The sequence below is a fragment of the Lissotriton vulgaris genome, unplaced genomic scaffold (genome assembly GCF_964263255.1).
Source record: "Lissotriton vulgaris unplaced genomic scaffold, aLisVul1.2 SCAFFOLD_304, whole genome shotgun sequence".
Taxonomy (NCBI): Eukaryota; Metazoa; Chordata; class Amphibia; order Caudata; family Salamandridae; genus Lissotriton; species Lissotriton vulgaris.
The window spans coordinates 1,127,382-1,146,361 of record NW_028251399.1 but is presented as its reverse complement, the minus strand read 5'-3'; the positions used below and the strand labels follow the sequence as shown (position 1 = coordinate 1,146,361).

At 39.3% G+C, this 18,980-nt stretch overlaps 1 protein-coding gene across 4 annotated transcripts in view; it reads left to right on the top strand.

The window, feature by feature from the left end:
• LOC147662923 (uncharacterized) overlaps nucleotides 1-18,980 on the top strand; it is a 397,679-nt gene that overhangs the window by 116,774 nt on the left and 261,925 nt on the right. The window contains exon 3 of one of the 4 annotated variants that reach the window (XR_015305469.1): nucleotides 18,875-18,970. The exons of the other annotated variants lie outside the window; for them this stretch is intronic. The gene's annotated coding sequence lies outside the window, so the exon portion shown is untranslated. The remainder of the gene's footprint in view (nucleotides 1-18,874; nucleotides 18,971-18,980) is intronic. 4 annotated transcript variants of the gene reach the window in all.

The following is an 18,980-nucleotide window of genomic DNA, read 5'->3' as shown; positions in this document are numbered from 1 at the left end:
GACCTGACTTAAGTTTGTTTCCCAGTTGTAGTTCTCCTTGCGACGGGATATTCCAAATTATGTTCTGCTGGAGTATTTCTGCCTCCATGGAGGAGCCCATTAAATAATATTTGAGGCCCCCAGTGAGGATATAATCAGCATTTGGGCCTTCTATTATGCATGTTTCCACAAAACTGCACATTTGCTTAGCTGGTTTAGTTTTACGTTTTGGTTGAATGTACACATCTATTATTGTGATGTTGTGATGTTGATATTTCTTGTATTTGTTATAGATGTAATAGATACAGGTACTGATAATAATGATTGAGTTTTGGGACAGAAGGTGCGGGCAGTGTGAGTAATTGTATTCGCAACATATATGACTAAACTTCCTTGAAAGCGGCCAAATATTGCCATCTTAGTTGCTCCTTTGTAAAAGCGCAAATATTTTTGTAGATTTGGCGGATCCTATGCCCCTGTTTCTTGCAGAGCTACTTTATCGAAGGCCCTAATGTAGGTGACATATTCCAGGTCTGCTATTTTATTGACAAGCCCATTTACGTTCCAGGAGCAAAGCCGTACAAACCCATTAATGTTGGCCATGTGAGGGGAGCAAAGATCTCGTCAATCCTTTTTATTGTTTATGGTTTTCGAAATCCAACTTGTATTGATTTCCCGTTACTGCAGTGCAAAGGGGTAAAGGGGTTATGACAAATTCTGGGTCCCACCAACTTCTGTCTTATGTCTGTGTTGCAGTGCCCTATTGCTCCTTTTAGTGCAGATGTGACTCATCTATTTCCAGCCCCCTCAGATCTCCTCATAGGTTGCAGGTTTAAAGGATCTAGATAGCCAGGTTTGGTGTTCGGAGCTATGATTATCCCCCAAGACGTTAAGATCTCCCTTTCCAGGAGTATTTTATGTGAAGTTTTTGGGGAGGTCCATGTTGCTCTTGTTTTTTTCCTGCCAAGTGACCCATGCATTTGATGAACTCTGTTGACTTCAGATTCGTCGTCCTTATCTCTGACAATGATGAATAGTGGGATAGGAGCAGTAAACTATTGCCTCGGTTAAAGACGTCATGCCTTCCTTTAGGTATACAGTAATAATATCGAATAAAAAATATTGATTGGCCAAAATATTGAGTTAAAATTATAGAATGGACACAATATCGAATGGACAGAATATAGACTACAAAAATATCGAATAGAATAGCAAAATATCGAATAGAATAGCATTAATATAGAATCCAAAATACAGAATGGACAAAATATCCAATGAACAGAATATAGACAACAAAAATATCTAATTTGAGGTCAGTAAGTTAATATGAAGTTTTTTAAGTTTTTTTATGTTAATATATGTGTGAAAAGTGTATATTTATTTTATAATTCATTTTAATTAATTAATTTAATTGTATTTAATTTTTGCGTAATATAATTCTATAGCGGGTTGTGGGTTTATAGGGGAATAGGGTGGGAAGCAATTTAAATATAATTAATTAAATATGCTAATTTATTTATTGGTATTTATGTTGAATTAATTGGTAATTAATTATGAATTGGTAATTAATTAAAGTTTAATTGGTAATTAATTTTAATTATTTGATTAATTGACAGTTGTGTTAATTAAATTAATGTATTTTCTGAGGCGGGTTGTGGGTTTATAGGGGGATAGGGTAGGAAGTAATTTAAATATAATTAATAAAATACGTTAATTTACTTATTGGTATTTATTTTGAATTAATTGGTAATTAATCATTAATTGGTAATTGATTAAAATATAATTGGTAACTAATTTCAATTATTGATTATTTGATAATTATGTTTATTAAATTAATGTATTTTCTGCAGCGGGTTGTGGGTTTATAAGGGAATAGGGTGGGAAGTAATTTAAATATAGTTAATTAATTATGTTAATTTATTTATTGGTATTTATTTTGCATTAATTGTTACTTAATTATTAATTGGTAATTAATTAAAATATATTTTAATTAATTACCAATTATTAATTAAGTAACAATTAATGCAAAATAAATACCAATAAATAAATTAACATAATTAATTAACTATATTTAAATTAATTAATTAATTGATAATTATGTTAATGTAATAATTTCTTTTCAGTAGTGGGTTGTGCATTTATAGGGGAATAGTGTGGGAAGTAATTGAATTATAAATAAATTCATTTTTACATTTATTTATTGCTTAATTTTTTATTAATTGTTAATTAATTTAGTGTTAATTGGTAAATAATTTGTATTAGTAGGTAATTATTTTGAATAATTAAATTTCATTTGTATTTTTAATTGATTAATTAATATATTATATACAATTGTTAATTATTTTATATTATTTGAAATTGGTATTAATATTTAATTTATTTTAATTCATATATGAAGTATTTACTTTCCCTACTGTTGCACTCACTGGAGTGGGAATAGTAATTTTTACCCCAATGCTATTCAACGCTTTCCCTACTGTTGCACTCTCTGGAGTGGGAATAGTAATTTGCACCACTACGTTATCCAACGCTTTCCCTACTGTTGCACTCTCTGGAGTGGGAATAGTCATTTTTACCCTCCCGCTATCCAACGCTTTCCCTACTGTTGCACTCACTGGAGTTGGAATGGTAATTTTTACCCCTACGCTATCCAACGCTTTCCCTACTGTTGCACTCTCAGGAATGGGAATAGTCATTTTTACCCCTACGCTATCCAACACTTTCCCTACTGTTGCACTCTCTGGAGTGGGAATAGTAATTTTTACTCTCCCGCTATCCAATGCTTTCCCTACTGTTGCACTCATTGGAGTTGGAATAGTAATTTTTACCCTGCCGCTATCCAACGCTTTCCCTACTGTTGCTCTCACTGGAGTGGGAATATTAATTTTTACCCCTACGCTATCCAATGCTTTCCCTACTGTTGCACTCTCTGGAGTGGGAATAGTAATTTGTACCCCTATGCTATCCAACGCTTTCCCTACTGTTGCACTCTCTGGAGTTGGAATAGTAATTTGTACCTCTACGCTATCCAATGCTTTCCCTACTGTTGCACTCTCTGGAGTTGGAATAGTAACTGTTTACCCTCCGGCTATCCAATGCTTTCCCTACTGTTGCACTCACTGGAGTGGGAATAGTACATTTTATGACTACGCTATCCAACGCTTTCCCTACTGTTGCACTCTCTGGAGTGGGAATAGTAATTTTTACCCCTACGCTATCCAATGCTTTCCCTACTGTATCACTGACTGGAGTGGGAATAGTAATTTTTAATCTCCCGCTATCCAACGCTTTCCCTACTGTTGCACTCACTGTAGTGGTAATAGTAAATTTAACCCTCTCGCTATCCTACGTTGAAAATATTGTATATGTTTTGTTAATAATATGTATATATATAATGCGCGAAATATAGTTAGTACAAATAACTATAAAGGAGCAATTTCAATGTTTTTTTAAATGCTAATTCCTAACTATATAAGGCCTGAAACCTATGGTTTTTAAGTGAATTTGCAAGGTTTTTAAAATGCTAATTCCTAACTATATAAGGCCTGAAACCTATGGTTTGTTTAAGTGAATTTGCAAGGTTTTTTTAAATGCTAATTCCTAACTATATAAGTCCAGAAACCTATGGTTTTTTAAGTGAATTTGCAAGGTTTTTTAAATGCTAATTCCTAACTATATAAGGCTTGAAACCTATGTTTTTTTCAGTGAATTTGCAAGGTTTTTTAAATGCTAATTCCTAACTATATCAGGCGTGAAACCTATATTTTTTTCCAATAAATTTCAAAGGTTTTGTAAATGCTAATTCTATTAGCGGATAACGTTTATATATGTTATCATCCTTCTGGGACCACCTGAGCAGCCATCTTGTTTCTCAGGAGAAGTGAGGCACAAGAGAGCACAAAACAAGAGTGGAAAATGTAAAAAAGGGGGCAGGGTTGAGACCCCCTGACCCCTTAGCCCTTCTCAGGGGGTCCCAGAAGGACCACCAAGTGCAAAACAGTTTTTATTTATTTTTTAAATCGCGGGGTACACGCACGGTAAGCGTACCCTACGCGTACGGTGCGCGTACCCCGCGATTTAATATATTTTTTTTTTTTGGCCCTTGGGGGTCCTTTTGGGACCCCCTGAGAAGAGCTAGAGGGTTGGGGGGTCTCTACCCTGCCCCCTTTTCATGGTTTTCACTCTTGTTTTGGGCTCTCTTGTGCCTCAGTTCTCCTGAAAAACAAGGTGGTGGGCAACACTTCCTCAGGTTCAAGTATCTTTATTTAGATATAAAACAATATCTTTAAAAGTTTTTCCCAAATCACTGTAGAAGATGTGGGTTAGCGACAGAATCAATTATGCATGTGGTCTGCATCTGCCCTACCTTTAATTCCCAACGCAGGTGCATGCTTAGGTCAGAATGGAACAGGTTGGGGGTTCGGACCTGCAGGCATTGCCACTGACTTTTTAGACTGATCAATGTTCCGTAACATAATCACCACCGACCAGAGGGGTAATAAGTCCAATTGAAACCCTGTCGCACGGTTTGACTTTACAATCGAATACGATGGGAGATGCTTGTGACACCCCAGGTCACCTTTTATAAAACAGTTTAAATTCTTATTTCTTTTTATGCTATTTATGTCTGTATGGGTTTCTCTTTTAAATATTTTTTCTCACAAAACTGTACATAATGTGATTTGGGAAAAACTTTTAAAGATATTTTTTTATATCTAAATAAAGATACTTGAACCTGAACACTTCCTGGTTTGGACAGTTTGGAATGTTGACAGTTGACTGCCAGCCAATCAGAAACTCGCTCGCGCACGTAAGGGTAAGCGCACGGACGCGTACAGTACATGTACCGTACGCATACGGTGCGGTGTACGGTGGGCGCATATAGATATATAATTTGATCAAATTCAATTTTCTCAACAACTACTGGAGGGATTTTCACCAAATATAGAAAAGGTACTACTGCATACCTGTCCCTACCATTTTGCCAAGTTTGATGTAATTCCGTTCAGCCGTTCGGGCTGTAGCCGTGTCTAAAAGTCCCATAGAAAATGCCATTTGAAAAATTTCAAATTCAATTTTCTCAAGAACTACTAGAGGGATTTACACCAAACATACAAAAGGCACTGCTGCATACCAGTCCCCTACCATTTTGCCAAATCTGGTATAATTCCGTTCAGCCGTTCAAGCTGTAGCCTTGTCAGAATGTCCCTATGGAGATTAACATGGGGAAAACATGTTTTGGGACCCCCTTTTTTCACGGCCCCCGCTTGACAAATCCCCCCAAAACTTTCAGGGAAGGAGCGGAGCGCAGCAAGGCAAATTTAAGGAAAATTACAGGCAGATCCCTCAATCGGCGCCAAAGTTATTCCCAATAGAATGTTCGGAATTTCCTATGGTAACTAGGTCCTAACTATATATACCTACTGGCGACGGCCAGTAGGTAATATAAATATATATATATATGTATTAAAATTATTAATTTTTTTAAGTTACATTATTTATTTATTAATGTTATGTTTATTTAAGTATTTTAAGTATGTTTAAATTAATTATATTTATTATTATATGAATTTTAAATGACTTTTAAGACATTTAAAAAAATATATATTTGGACTCGATATTTTTGTACTTACCTTTTTGAACATAGGAATTCGATATTCTGGCATTCTATATTTTCTCCACGATTTTTTGGCAGGTCGATATTTTTCTCCTCGATATTCTGTCAGTGATCCCTTCCTTTAGAGATGTATTCTGGAGAAAACCAAATAGCATTTGTTTCTTTCCCTCCCACCCCTTTAGAAACATTGTTTTGGCCTCCTATGGAAGATAGTCCAGCCTCAGTTTGGAGACAGTCTTTTCCCGCTCGCTCCCTGTCTATAGGGCCTGCTTGCACGTCATGGACCCTATCTGTTCTATAGTCCGTACTTCCTTGCAGGTTTGTGCCTGACTGCTTAGGTTTACCTCTCGAAGTGACTCAGTGATAATGACAGGTATTTGGAAGTTGGTTATGCTATTATTCAAAAGCTGCCTATTCAGTGCCTTCTCTTCTTCCTTATTGATGATGAGTCTGCTTTTAGGGTCAATCGAATCCCCCAAATTTATGTTCCTCCCTTCAGGGATAGGCTCAAGGGTGTTTGATGTCCAAGAATATCCGTAGAGCATAACATCTTTCTTTGTCTCATTCAGTTGAGTGCTCGTTGTGGTTTTTACTTTGATTCTATTTCTGAGGTCACTTACAGTTTCCAGCAGAATTTCCGTTTGAGTGAGACTGGGGTGAGACAGCTCCCTCTGTCTCCTCATCAGGCTCGGACACAGTGCTATCTTGCTTTCCACTTGTAGGATTTTGGCATGTGCTAGGCATGTTGGTAATGCCGTTGTGAATGTTGTTTCTGGTGTTAGATTATTTTGGTTGAATTACCCTTTTTGCACTGGCGTTGGCCCAAAAAGTCTTTGAAATCCATCCATATTGAGGCTTTGTATATGTGTCCTACCCTTCTGTTTTTGTGCCCGTCTTTGTTTTGCGTTCAATTTCATTTCCCCTTTGTCTGCCTCGGCAAGCTCCAAGATATGACTTTGACTGAGTAACGAGGTTGGTATGTGTTCGCTGTTCTCATTTTTAGCATTAGTAAGTGTATTCTGGTTCATTGTCGCCGATTAGGCCATTTGTGCACACGCATCCCGATGGATCACTATGTCATTCACAGGCCCCTTTGGGGTGTACCCTCCTCTAGGTTGTATTTGGACTTGATTCAATGCTTTCTTCAGTTGTGAGCATAAATTAGTCAGCATTGATGGAAGGGTTGCTAGTTTATCCACAATTGGGCTGCATCCGCAGGAACAATGCTCGACTGGCATGTGCTCCTTGATACTATGCAGTGTAATGTTTAGCGTGCCAATTTGCAATTGATTGCTACCACAAACACCACCAGGGTGTTCAGTAGGGTTAATTGCAAGTCAATTTTATTGGTCTGATATTGCAAGGCCTCTACTAAAATCTCTACGGTTTTAAGCAAGTTTGTCCAGGCGTCTCCGTGGTCTTCTTTTTGCTCAACTTCTTTAAAGTTGCCAAGGTCACCGCTATAAGCTGGTTTGTCTATGCCACTTTGATGAGTTCTTGGTTTACCCCTTGTGCATTTAGATGTACTTTTAAGTGGTGCATATAACCCCTCTGCTGGCTGGAGAGCCTTGTTTTCCTTACTTCCCTCTAGTTTTATAATTTCTGGGGATTCACACCTGCACGACTCCTCCCCATAGGTTGCCAGGACAGCCTCCCATTCGTCCTTTTCAAGATATGTGTGCTGCTCTGACTCATCCAGGTCTTCTGTCACACTAGTTTGGATCATTATTTGATTAATTTGAGATAGATCAGTCCAAACTTCATATTCTGAGCTCAGGTTTTCCTTTGAGTTTTCCAGTGCTCCCCCTGTGGTCTTCCATTCCTCTGAGCCGGCCTTTATTAGGTTGAATTTGGTTCTCACCAGTGACTTTCCTATTGGTTTTTCAAGGATGTGAATGTCTAATGGGTCCGTTGAGACACAATTGCCCCCATTGTGTTTGTATTGGTCGGTAAGCTTAGGCATTTTGGCATTAGTGGCCAATGGAGTAGTCTCAGGCTTACGCTTGTCACTTGATATTTCTGTGAAGATCTCCTATATTCCCTTTGTCTCTGTTTTTTTTCCCTGTCTTGAGATGGCCCTTGAATTGCCCCTTTGTGTCATTCCTCAAGCTTTTTCTCCGAGGTCTCCGGGGACTTTAGGATTTGAGTTACAGGGTCGTCTTGGCCGTGTAGGGCTGGTTTGGGGCTGAAAGATCCAGCCCTTTCCCCCCTACCTCCTTTACCATCAGTCACTTCAGTCCTCTCCCCCTTGCTGCTAACCTCTTGTCCTTTGGGCGTGAGTGGAGTTTGAAGCCCTGCAGCTATGGTGGGGTGTAAGAGCACGGAGTCACCTGTGTTTAAAAAAAAAAACATTTGTGCTGAAAAAGACGATGCTTTCTCGTTATGCTCCCCTGCATTCTATTACTTGGCACAGGTGATATTACAATTATAGTGCCCTCATCCTGTAATACAGATTTAGTTTTTGCCTGTGGTTCACGGTCACACTCTGCAGACTCAATTCCTGCGGGTCCGTGAGGGCTTAACTTGGTAGGGCCGTCAACAGTGGCAGTGGTGTTGACAGTGGCAGTGGCAGTGATGCTGTAAGATGTTGTACGGGGTGAAAGCCCACCTGCCTTGGGCTTCCTCATACAGCCACTGCTGTTTTCATGCCTGTTTTTATGAGGTGATGCTGGCGTTGTTGGCTAAAGTAACTCACCTGATTTCCCAGTCGCATCGGTTGAGTGGCCCGATAGTCCAGCTCGATTCAGCTTGACTTGATTGACTTCAATGGTTGATTGATTAGGTGGCCTGCTTGGCTGCTCACCTCTCCTGCTACTCCTCTTCACTTCAAAATGTGCACCAAAATGTTCACATCAACCTCAACAAGCTTGAGCAGGGACACATAAGACTGTACATCTGTATCCCAGCAGTTAATACCTCACATATTTTTCCAGGTGCTGATTCCCAGGTTTAGGTGAGGGGCCAATGTGGAGAAGGGGCAAGCAGGGCACGCAAGGCGGGTCGCAGGCTCTACCTGGTCTAACCAGGCTGACTCTGCGATGCCGCCAAGGGCTCTCACTCACTTCGGCACCAGCTAGAGGTCTGCTCTCCCTCAGCTTTTGTTGCGGCGGAAGGGCGGTTTCAGCTAGTAGGCGGTGGGTGCACTAGGCAGTGGGAGATAGGCGGGAGAGCGGTAAGTGTAATGTGAGGAGCAAAGTGAAGAGCTGGATAAAACTGCAGCTGGGTCCCGCTGGGTCCCACAGGGTCCCCCTGTGTGCTACCACGGGAAATAATGAGGCAGGCTGTGGGCTGTGGAGCTGTGGGCAGGCGAGCTGCGGGCAGGCGAGCTGCGGGCAGGCTCAAGCTCAATCTCCAGCCACTCTCACCACTCTACCTGCTCACCTCCGTCTATTTCCTTTGCTACTGCTGTCCGCTGCTCTCACTGCCACCGGGTGCTGGGTGCCGCTGCACCGCTGCACCGCTCAGGCTCGGGCTTAGGACTCAAGCTCCTTGGGCTCCTCAACTCCTCTTGCAGCTTTCCTCCACCTCCGATGCTTGCTTCGCCTGCCACTAGTAACATAGTAATTTATTTATTTATTCATGTGGCACCTGAATCAACCCCCGGAGGGGTATCTCTGTGCTTCGGATGGGCAGCATGGAAGTAGTTCTACTGCAAGTGAGGATAAGTGGTTGGGAGCTCTGTATGGTCTGTTGGACAGATTGTTTATGGGAATAGTGGTCCGGCAGTCTGCTGGCTTTCTCATGTAGATCCTTTGTGTCAAGTCAATTATTCTAGTCTCAGAGTGGGATTGTGTGTTAAATTAGCCTGGATTGTAGAGTCTTTTTTTACGTGAGAAATGTCTACAGCTAGAGAGTTACGTTTATCCCATTCGGCTAAGAAACAGGGCACGTATGTTGGGGAGGATTCTTGTGCTATAGGAGGTGGGACAGGCAGTGGATCCAGGGTCTGAAGTAGGCAAGTTATCCTCATTAGAGTAGAGGATGGAGTGGTTGTGAATGAAAATTGAGTGGGCTTGTTTGGGCTGGGTGGGTTCCACATTGGAAGTCAGGATTGTGTTCATGAAGGGCTCAGTGGAGACCGATATTGGATTGGGACTATCATGAGCAAGGTGTATTTCAAGAGTCTGTGTTTAGGCGTGGCCATTAGCTAGTTTGGTTGAAGTGGTGGTCAGACTTTCTCCTTCCTGATTAAGGCATTTGCCAGGGGTGGCAGGAATTGTGTGTGATGAGGCAGTGGAGTCCTGGAGGTGAATAAATGCTAGTTCCTTGGTCCGGAGTAATGAGGGAGAGGGGTAGGTGGAGAACCAGACTATTTATTGATATTAATTAGCGTAATGAGGAGAAGTGATGGTAAAAGATGTTGAGGTGAACGTCTGTCGCTTGAATTAACATGTTCCCTGTCCTAAAGATAGATATATGTATTGCTATGTAGGTATGTTGTCTTTGGCCAATGATTGTGAGTTTTGTATTCCTTTCGATTTCCCATTCAGTCCCTTCCAAGAAGAAACACCCTCATAACATAGGACTGAGAATCTCTACTGACAAGGCAGGATAGAAAAAATCTTAAGAACAAATGCTGTACAAATTTAGAAACAGTATGAGCAATGTGGCAAGATCTGCTTTAATATATTTATGTATTCTTTTAGCAAATGTTTCCATAATAGTGGTAAAACATTCCACAATGTTGCCAAGTTTCTTTCAAAATTGTGTTGGGGATGTTGATCCAAAATGCCCCCGAGGAGGATAAGGTTTGTCAGACACATCTCAATAATATTAGACTATTTCCTTATATACCTCTGGATTTTTAGACAACTTATATGACAATGTGCTTTGAAATTCACTATTTTTACTATTTCCTTAAAAAAAATATTCTTAGGGGTTGGACCCGGCCAAAGGCAGTGCCCCAAACAAGTCAAGAACTAACAGTTAACACCCATAAGTAGTTGCTTGCTGAAAGTGTCAATTACATATTGATCAGCCCATATTCATAAATCACTGATTGATTATAAATGTCATTTTTGACACAGGGAGTTTGCCATGGCATCACAATCTGATTTACAACAAATAGAAGCAGCATCAGGGAGACATACAAGGCAAAAACTTAATATTCTAACACAGATACTACAGGATACCAACATACCTAAAACCCTTACTATTTGAAACCAGGAAGGCATTTGTTCAGTAATGGGTTGTGTACAAGTTCACTTGATTTATCATTATAACTATTCAATAACTGACAGAGGAAGTTTAAGACATTGATTTTGATATGGCATCAAAGAGGAATTAGGTTCCTGTACAAAGATAGACATGAACAAAATACCTGAACTGCTAGATAAAATGCTTATAAAATACAAGAATGAGGAGGTTGAACAAAGTAAGTAGTAAAAATTTGTGAAGATTTACTCGAGATCCGGATGATAATGAAAACATCACCAATTACAATTAGTAAGTGATTTACAAGATGAGAACGGCAAGCTGCAACTGTGTGAAATGCTATTATACAAGAGAAATAAATATTCGTTCTGCAGATTCAGATATGAGTAGGTTGAATATATTGCCACAATAGTGATCAGAAACACAGAGGAAGGCATAAGGACAAAAACTGTCACTTTTATAGAAGCAGTCTCTGTGAAAGAGGTAGGAGAGGCAAAGATGGCAGAGATAGATTAGATGTTGAAAAAATTAGGTAGAGTTCAATCACAAATCAATGGAAAGAGAAAATGTTGTTGTGAATGTTTGACAAGAATGGCTGTCAACAGTTAGAGGGTCCCTCGCTTGTCCCACAAATGATAGTATGAATTTAAAAATAAAGTTTAGATCTAGAACCTGGTACATACATTATAATGGAAAGAACTATTTCTTAATGATCTAGTTATCGGGAAGATAAAGAAATCATTAAAAAGCTTTTCCATGAAACATGAATAGCCAAAGGGTTAAAACAGATTCACCAAACTTGAATAGAACGGTTTATTCATTTGATAGACATTTCTTTATGACAATGAGAGCTTTGCAAATTACATATAAAATACTAGTACTTAATAAGTTAGTAAACCTACCTTACAGCCCAATTGCTTAGTTAGGCTCACTGTGATCATAAAAGAGAATTGATACAGGGAACAGATACTACAGCCGTTAGGTAAAGAAGGGTTTATCATGTGAGCAACAGATCCTACATTTGAAGCAAAAATATATATGAAGTCTTGAAAAAAGTGTTGGGATATTTTTAGACTGACACTCACATTTAATTTATTTAATACAAAGTCATTCTGTTACTCCAAAACTATATCCCCTACAAAATCACACAAGAACAAAAAGCTACACAGCAGCCATACCTTCTGGCAATGAGTCCTCTTTCATTTCTTTGCCTATCAAATGGAATCAATTAATAAGCAGATCACACAGTAGAGACAGATGCGCCACTCTCGGGATGGGGTGGCCATCTGGTCTCCGTCAAAATCTGGACTCAACATAACTATGTTGGAGCTCTGGGCGATCCAGCTAGCACAGAAAGCTTTTCTACCCTCCATCAAGGGAAGACTGGTAAAAGTGTTCACAGACAATACTACTGCCATGTGGTACGGCAACAAGCAAGGTTGTGTGGGGTCATGGACCCTTTGTCAAGAGGCCCTGCATCTGTAGGAAATGCTGGAACAGCAGTGCATGGCCCCGGTGGTTTAACACCTGGCATGTTCTCTGACAGCCAGAGCAGACAAACCTAGCCATTGATGCTTAGCAGATTGCAAATTGCAGATGGCATCTCCATCCAGAGGTGGCACAAGGTCTCTTTTAGCAGTGGGGAGAGCCTTGGTTGATCCTGGATTTTCCTATGTGGCTTTCATTCAGAGATGCTTTTCATCTTAAGGGGAGCTCAGGCCTCCTGTATGCCTTTGCACCATGCCACTCCTGCACAGAGTTCTCTAGAAGCCCAATATTGACGGAGCCCAAGTCATTCTTCTGTCTCCAGGCTGGGCAGAGGCAGTCTGGTATCCCAAGCATCTGAATATGAGCATCGATCTTCCAATCAGGCTGCCCCTTTGGACGGATCTTCTGTCTCAGCAGAAGGGGAGGATCCTCCACCCGTACCTGACAACTCTGCTCCTTCCTATGTGGAGTTTGCATGGTGGCAGTTCATAACTTTTGACCTTCCTGCTGAAGTCTTCAATGTTATTCTGGCAGCCAGGCATCCCTCCACCAAGAATGTACACGCCTGCCGATGGAAGAGCTTTGTATTATTGTACATAAAGGTCTAGTGACCGTCTTTTTGATATCATAGCTGACATTTTGCTTTCTATTTTGCCCAGCAGGTCTCTGCTATCGGCACCCTTTATTTAAGTCCCCTATTGTAAATACATTTCTAAAAGGTCTTGTACATATGTTACCACCTTCCCCTTTCATTATGCTTCAGTGTGACCTTAATCTGGGTCTTATGATTCTCATGTGTGCTCCTGTCGAGCCTTTTCATAACTGTTCTCTCACCATCAAAACAGCCTTTCTTATAGGGATAAGATCTGCCCAGAGGGTGAGTGCGTTGCAGACACTGTCATCAAAGCCTCCCTTTCCTGACAAGCTGGTACTTCACACTAGGGCCAGAAGTGGTCACTCCATTTCATCATTTAATCTATCAGCTTGCCCACCTGCTATGCTCCTCTACATCCCTCAAAAGAGGAGGAGCGACTACACCGTCTGGACCAAAAAAGAGTGTTGCTGTTCTACCTTGACCATACAGGAGAGTTCTGGATGGACAACCATATCTTCCTGGACTATGTTGGAACTAAGACGGGTCAGGCAGTGCAGAAATTACCCATACTATGCTGGGTCATTCTCTGTATAAAAGTCTGCTATCTACTAGCCAAGAAGCAGCCTCCTGCGGGTTAAAGGGCTCATTACACTGGGGCTAAAGCTGCTACCACAGCAGTAGCACATTGGGCCCGACTCCTGACATCTGCAAGGCAGCAATGTGGGCATCCCTGCACACGTTCACTAAACACTACTGCCTAGACATTCTGGTCTGCAGGGATTGAGAATTTGCCCATTCAGTCCTGCAGGACTTTCCAGTTTAGGATTTGTCCGCAACCCACCATCCCGGCGACGATATTGCTTTGGTCTCAATGTAAAGGTAAGGAATTTGTGTCTAGGTGTCTATCTGATAGACAAGTTGCTCAGTAATGCATTATCAGGTAGAGACAATATCTAGCTGCAGATACCTTACCGACCCATCCATATTCCCTACTCTGTGGACATTTGATATTTGATATTTATGGAATTTTGTAAAGCGCGACTATCGCTCCGGGAGGAGCATCTTGGCGCTGAGCAAGCAGAAGATAGTGGAAACGAAGAAGTAAAATAGATCATATAGCTGCTAGGACTGAGGTGTCAGATTGCTGGAACACCTAGGTTTTCAGAAGTTTCCTGAAATGAGATTCAGTTTCAACTTGCCTTAGATTAACAGGGAGGCTGTTCCAGGCTTTGGCAGCCAGGAAGGAAAAGGTTTTTCCCCCCTTGGTTTTTAACTTGAATCTTGGAATTGTAACAAGATTGGTTCCTGAGGATCTTAAACAGCGTGAGGGATTGTAGTAAGTGAAACGCTTGGAGAAGTAGAGGGGACCAGTTTTCCTGGTAGCTTTGTATACAGTCAGTAAAAGTTTGAACAAGATTCTTTTGTGGAGTGGTAGCCAATGAAGGACGTTGAGGGCTGCTGAGGCAGAGGACCTTCTGGGAAGTCTGAGCACAAGTCTGGCAGCGGCGTGTTGGATGCTTTGAAGTTTTCTAAGGGTGGACTTCTTCACTCCTGCCATCAATCCATTACAATAATCGAGTCGGGAGAGAATTAAAGCGACCACGACTGATTTTCTGGCTGTAATGGGGAGGAAGTCGAAGAATTTCTTCAATGATCTAATAAGACTGAAACAGCATCCAGCAGTGATACGAACATGATCATCAAAAGAAAGGGATGTATCAAATTGAATACCAAGGTTGCGTGCCGAAGAGACAGCGCTCGGAGGGGCTTCTGAATTTTTAGGCCGCCAGTCTTTTGGACAGAAGGAAACATCTTTTCCTAGAGGTATTATTTCAGTCTTTGCACTGTTGCATCTGAGATGATTTTTGTTCAGCCACAAAAAGACCTCTGAGAGGCAATTCTGGAATCTAAGTTCTGCATCAGGACATTTCCTATCAATAGTGACGACCAATTGAGTGTCGTCAGCGTACGATGTGGCGAGGATTCCATGGGATTCGATCACTGCAAGGAGAGGGGCCATGTAGATATTGAAAAAAAGAGGACTGAGTATGGACCCCTGGGGAACTCCTGATGTGATAGATCTCTCGCTGGATTTATAGGGGCCTAATGCAATCGTTTGTGATCTGTTGGATGAGAACGAAACTAACCATGCCAGCACAGTGTCTGCCACACCAATCTCCCGCATTCTATTGATAAGAATGGCGTGCGAGATGGTGTCAAACGCGGCTGTTAGGTCAAGCAGGATGAGTACAACCTGTCTCCCCTCATCCTGCAAGAACTTAATAGAGTCTGATAATTCTATCAAGGCAGTCTCGGTGGAGTGGCCAGGGCGGAAGCCTGATTGTTGTGGGTGCAGAACCTGGTTGTTTTCTACATAGGTTTTTAACTCCCCGTACACTAATTGCTCAGCAATTTTACCTAAGGCGGGTAATAACGAGATCGGACGCATATTAGTGAGATCAGTGGGGGATTTGTTCTGCTTCTTCATTAAGGGTTTTACAATGGCCTTTTTCCAATCATCAGGTACAATGCCTGAAGTGAAAGATTCATTAATGATGGCATTAATTGTGGGGTTTACAGCTTCAATGAGATGATGAAGAATACTAGGGGGACATGAGTCTGTAGGAGCTCCAGATTTGCAGGCGACATATTCCTAGGGTCAGGGCTGATTCCCTCCAAGGCCCTAGTTTTTGATACACCACTGCCATTGCACATCATGGCTCTACGCTAATAGTGTGGAAAGTCATGGAAAAGTATCTGACATCACCATGCCGAGGTTTTGCCTATATAGGTGATGTGGACATCACTACGGCTTGGAGGACACCAACAACAAACGCAGCCATAGTTACTTAGACAACTGCTGAGAATATGGGCCAAAAGGTAAAGTAATAAATGCATGAACCCAGATCAAGAACTATATCAGAAACAATTTCATGGTATCAAAAAGACAAGTTGTACATAAAACATGATCAAAGTACATTAAATAAATACATATTCCAGAATACATTATTCATGATTGTCAATGTTTTGAAAAGGCGACATGTACTTCTATCTGAGGAATAATGAAACATGCCTAAATGCCCAATCACACTCCCACATTCATACTTCTAGAATGGATACAATCGGATTATAGATTTGTATTGATACCAAACCTATAGAATGTATGAATCACTGACAAAATATTGATGACCACAACATCGAGGTACAAAAATATCGGGAGATAAATTTAGATGCCAAGAATATTGATATCCCGGGAGTGGCATGGATGGCATTGGATTGAATTGCAAAATGTGTATTTTTTGGGTTATTTCACGTTTTGGGTATGTGTTAAATGCCTTTGTTGGATGTGTGTGTGTAGTGTGCTTGTAGTTTAACTTGCAAACCTTGTTCAGGCCTGTGAATTATTGTTTTTCCATTTTTGCATTAAAGCTGTGTAAAATAAATTAAATAATTTATATAATGTACAATTATAAATAATAAATGTCACATAAAAATTAAATATACACATATATGTATAAAATATAATATATATACTTACTTAATATTAATACAAAGTATTTTATTAATTGTTACAAAACATTTTTAAAAATTATAAATACATATATATATATACACATACACCAATAATATAAATATAAATATAAAAAATATATCTACCAAATAAATATTACACTACATTAACTAAAACAATAGAGAAAATATTGTATAGCGGAAGGGGTAAAATTACTATTCCCACTCCAGAGAGTGTAACAGTAGGAAAAGTGTTGGATAGCGTAAGGATACAAATTACTTTTCCCACTCCAGAGAGTAGAGAAAGTGTTGGATAGCATACGGGTAAAGTTTACTATTCCCACTCCATTTACTGCAATAGTAGGGAAAGTGTTGGATAGCGTAGGGGTAAAAATTACTATTCCCATTTCAGAGAGTGCAACAGTAGGGAAAGTTTTGGATAGCGAAGGGGTAAACATTACTATTCCTACTCCAATGAGTGCAACAGTGGAGAAAGTATTGGATAGCCTGTGGGTAAAATACTATTCCCACTCCAGAGAGTGAAACAGTATTGAAAGTGTTGGATAGCGTAGGGGTTACAATAACTAATCCCGCTCCAGAGAGTGCAACAGTGGGGAAAGTGTTGGATAGCGTAGGGGTTAAAATTACTAATCCCACTCCAGAGAGTGCAACAGTGGGGCAAGTGCTGGATAGCGTAGGGATAAAAATTACTATTATTCCAGAGAACGCAACTGTAGGCAGAGTGTTAAAATGAACATGCTTATCAATTACATATTTTTTAAATTAATTAACAATCAATTAATTATGAATACCAATAAAAAAAAACGAATAATTGCTGTAATACAAATTAAATTACTTCCCACCCTACTCCCCTATAAACCCACAACCCACTCCTAAAATACATTAACACAATTAATATAATTATCAATTATCCTATTAATACAAATTCCTTACCAATTAATAATTAATAAAAAACCCATTATTATCCATAACAATAAATACAAATTAAGAATTACGTTATTATTATTAAATCACTGCCTGCCCTGTTCCCATATAAGCCCAAAACCCACTCCTAAAATAAATTAACAAATTAATATCAATAACAATGAATCATTTAATAAAAACTAATTACCAATGATCAATTAACAATAAAGTATTTATCAATACAAAGAAATGCAATTTAATAATGACTTTATTATAATTAATGTACTTCCACCCTATTCCCATATTAACCCACAACCTGCTCCTAACATTAATTACCACAATTAACATAATTATCAATTAATTAATTATTAAAAAGTAATTACCAATTAATTATCAATTAACAATAACTCATTTATCAATACAAATAAATACAATTTAATAATTACTTCATTATAATTAATTTACTTCTCACCCTATTCCCCAATATACCCATAACTGGCAACCAAACTAAAACATAAGATTTAATTACAAATAATTAATCATTTCTAAAAAGTATGATTACATTTACTATAATTAAATTACTTTCCACCCACAACCCGCTACGGAACTAAAGCACAAAATAGACTTTAAAAAAATTATTAACTTCTTAAAATGTAAGACATATTTAAAATAAAATATTATACTTTGCAAAAAATATAGAACACATACATATAAAATACATGCTAAAATGCATAACACTAATATAAACATCGATACTATTAATAAAAAGTATTATTGCAAACGATATTATTGACTTTGCTATTGACAAAAATGATATTTCTTACCTTTCGGTCGATATTCTAGTCAGCGATATTCTTGATGTCAATATTCCGTCTCTTCGATATTTAAAATGCAATATTTCCATAGTTCGAAATAAAAAACTCAATATTATGTCTGTGCACCAGAATGTACAGGTATATCTTCATTTTATGAACAGTGATATGTAACAGTTCCCTTTCTAATACATCATAATATAGTGGCCCAATGAAAATGACAATTATTTCATTATGAATCAATGGCCAAACATTCTAGGTCTTCATGGCTTGTCAAAGTCAGATGAAGTAAGTTCAATTCAGCTCGAATATTTGGTCGAATATTTGGATTGAAACATGTGCAAATACAACATGTCTAATAGATTTTGACCAATAGAGAACCAAGCGTGTTTCGGCTCTACAGCCTTCTTCAGGAAGCCATGATGAATACCATCTTAGTGCACAATATATTATTAAGGAGTAGGTAAGAGATGCCAACACCCTCACTCTCTAGACATGTCACAGTTAATCGGAAGGATTCGCTGCAACCACAGAGTGTCTAGAATTGGGGCATGTTATATAAACAGCGCAAGTAGAGAGATAGGCTATGTTTGGAGTAAGCTAAAGGATTTGATTGTGAAGAAACATAGGCTCAGTTAAACTTCAAGAAGTTTTAAGAAACTAACCTGTTAAAAAAACAACATGAAAAATATCTATAAGACACACTATTTAGTCAGCGGAGCAGCAGAGAGAATAATGTATAATGTATATGTAGTAGAAGGAGTTGAGCAATCTCGACTATGCTCTTCCCCATAGAATATATCCGATTCGGAACCGCGGAAAAACGCATACAACAGCCACCCCCTGTAGCCAGTGAAAAGAGCGGGAAATCATCTTTAAATTAAAGAGAAGGTAAGGCAAC